This window comes from Camellia sinensis, chromosome 2 (assembly GCF_055761805.1).
Source record: "Camellia sinensis isolate YWXY chromosome 2, ASM5576180v1, whole genome shotgun sequence".
Taxonomy (NCBI): domain Eukaryota; kingdom Viridiplantae; phylum Streptophyta; class Magnoliopsida; order Ericales; family Theaceae; genus Camellia; species Camellia sinensis.
Window position 1 is genome coordinate 39,243,769 of NC_138962.1, and position 3,172 is coordinate 39,246,940.

The following is a 3,172-nucleotide window of genomic DNA, read 5'->3' on the forward strand; positions in this document are numbered from 1 at the left end:
TTAAAAATACGTAAATAAATTAATAATTAAATAGAAAAAAAAAGGGGGGGAGGGGGGGGGGGGGGGGGTGGCAGATGGTGCAGGTTACCCACATTATTCTTATTAGAAGACAGAGTTAGTAATAGAAGCTTTACATGGAAAAATCAATAATGGATAAATTGCACGTGGTTATAATGGTATTGTTAATTAGTCAAATCACAAACGTTGCAAATACTAGATAAGTTCGAATTCAATAATTTAATGATTTTTCAAGTAATACAAAATCTTATGATTACTTGATATTTTTAGCAGTTTCTTCAGCTTTTCTGTCCAATTTTACGTTACGAACATCGACTTTTCCTTATATTTTTCCATTTTCTGTCTTCCTCTCTTGAAATGGTGAATTGTATTTTGCTTTTACAGCTCAAATTCATTTTGACATATTTTAATTTTCCAGGTAATTTTGTATATATTCCCAATGTTCAACTATATCTTTTAATTTTCAATGGTAGCAATAGCTGTTGATTTTGAAACTTAAGTTTTCTCTTTAATAAATTTGTATACATAAATAAATAAATTTTTTTAAAGAGTTTATGCATTATAAGTAGGTAGAGTACCAACCACTATTTTTTTTTTAAGGAATAAACCAATAACAATTGTCAAATATGAAACAATTAATTGACTTCAAGCTGAATACTAGTAAGTTTCTTTTGAATAGATGAAAAAATAAAATTTTCCCATGAAGATTTTTAATTTTTTTTGGGGGGTTAGATCATAGTAATTTACAACTAAACAATTGACTTTGACATGAAAAGTCAACTAGCTTCTTATAATGCCAATTACGGAAAAAATTTATTTTATAAATCTCATGCATTAAGAGCATAAGATTTTATAACTCTCAAATTAGTACATTAATAAACTAGTAATCAAAACCTCAAAACACAATTATATTGGCCAGCTTTATGAGTAAATTCCAAGCCCCTTTAAATTGCTCATGTTTCATCTAAACATCTTCATAGTAAATGTGTATTCTTTTTTTTCTCTCTAGTGGGAAGAGAAGAGTTCTTCAATAGTTTTAGCCATGGCAAAGAAACCAAGCATGGGTCGCCAAAAGATCAAAATTGCGAAAATAGAGATCAAAAATCACTTGCAAGTCACCTTCTCAAAACGCCGATCTGGGCTTTTCAAGAAGGCAAGCGAATTTTGCACGCTTTGTGGCATAGAGATTGCTATCATAGTTTTCTCTCCAGCTGGCAAAGTGTTTTCTTTTGGCCACCCTAACGTGGATTCTATCGTTGATCAATTCCTAACTCGAAACCCTCCACCTAACACCACCACACGCCACCTTATTGAGGCTCATCGTAATGCTAGCGTGCGCGAGCTCAACTTACAACTTACTCAAGTTCTCAATGAATTGGAAGTCGAGAAAAGACATGGTGAAACCTTAGATCACACGAGAAAAGTTAGTCAAAGACAATACTGGTGGGAAGCTCCAATAGACAAGCTTGGCTTGCATGAGCTTGAACAACTTAGGAATTCAATGGTGGAGCTCAAGAAGAACGTAACCAATCAGGCAAACAAAATTCAATTCGAGGGCACCACAAACCCTTCACCATTTTTCTTAGTAAATGGCACCAAAATGGTTGATCACTTTGAGAGTAAAACATCTCATATCAATGCTTCTTCTTCAATCACTCCTAATGTCCATAACTTTGGCTATTATGGTCATGGATTTTTTTAAGGTTTTCTTGTCGATTTTCATGCTGGTTCCAAGCTGGCTAGTACCTTACCAGCCTTAAATGTCAATAAATAAATCTTTTTTCAGTTATGTTTGTCCATGAATTGTGATGTTGATTTTTCATCTAATATTCCTTAGTGCCATAATAAATATTAAATTAATTCGTTTTTGGCAAGTTATAATAATCATAACTTTATTAGTTAAAATTTTACCTTTGTATGGATAGAAAATGGATTTAAGATGGCTTTCCAAAATGTCACTTTCACACCCATTGAATGAAATTCTTTAGAAAATTATGTTTAATTTATATTTTCCTATAATAATAATGAGCTCAGTCTTAGGATTAATATGGATGCTTCAATCCTATTGTTATGGTAAGAGAAAATTACATTTTATACCCTTAAAGTATGACTAAATACCACTTTATCACTCTAACTATGAATTTATATCAATGTAAAACTTCAATTAAAAAGTTCATTACATTAATGAAAATAATCATGTGGCATGAACATGATAATTCTAATACTGTGACATGCCGAAATGAGTATATCTTGAAAAGAAAAAAAAAATTAATGACATCAAAATTTATGTACCCTTTTTCTAATTTTCCCATTGCCTAAATTTTCCATTGAATTTTTTTTTCTCTAGCTTTCACAACAACCAAACGAACCCTAATTCATCACACAGCTAAAATTTGATCGCTTTGGTTAGGTCAGTACCTAAAATTCACCAAAAAAAGTTACAAAACAATGAGTTAATTCATCCCAAAGCATGCATGGCAAATCATGAAGAAAACATATTAACTAAAAGAATTGATTCACAAAATAGCAAACATTCAATTTCGTTGCCAATTGGTCGAAGATTCAATGGAATTTCACTACCCTTTGACCCCCCATGCATGTTTAATTTTAGATACAGTGACCATAGTATTAGGGAGAGAGGTGGGGTGGGTTTGTGGTTAGTGAAAGGAGATAAATTGGAAAGGGTGAAAGATGGGGAAATGGTGGATATGGGCTTGATGGCCCGTTAAACTTGCTTAAACTTGTTATGATTTATAAGGTTTGAGATAATAGTTCAGATCCATATGACCAAGTTTAGAATTTTTTTGCGATCATTTATAATGTGGGTCAGACTGCAAAAAACGCATCAAGCCCGTTTTGTCCCGCTCACAAATTATATACGTATTTATGTGTATGTTTTATATTGGTGTCTTTATATTTTTTATTAACATAATTTACGTATTAGACCATCTCTAACGCTTAGTCTCTTTTTTTTATTAAATTTGAGTAAAGATTTGGGTTAAAAATTTCATATAATACTAACCGTTTCAATGCTAATTTTTCAATTTTCATCAAACAACCAGTCGACTGAGAAAACGACCGGAAGGATGTCCAAGCGATCAACTGACTTGTGTCAATTGATGGGCAATTTTGCAAGCAGCTGGTCATCCAATGT

At 32.2% G+C, this 3,172-nt stretch overlaps 1 pseudogene; it reads left to right on the top strand.

Moving 5' to 3' along the window:
- The first annotated feature begins 1,027 nt into the window (after positions 1-1,027).
- LOC114302055 (agamous-like MADS-box protein AGL62 pseudogene) lies at positions 1,028-1,720 on the top strand (annotated as a pseudogene).
- The last annotated feature ends 1,452 nt before the right edge of the window (positions 1,721-3,172 follow it).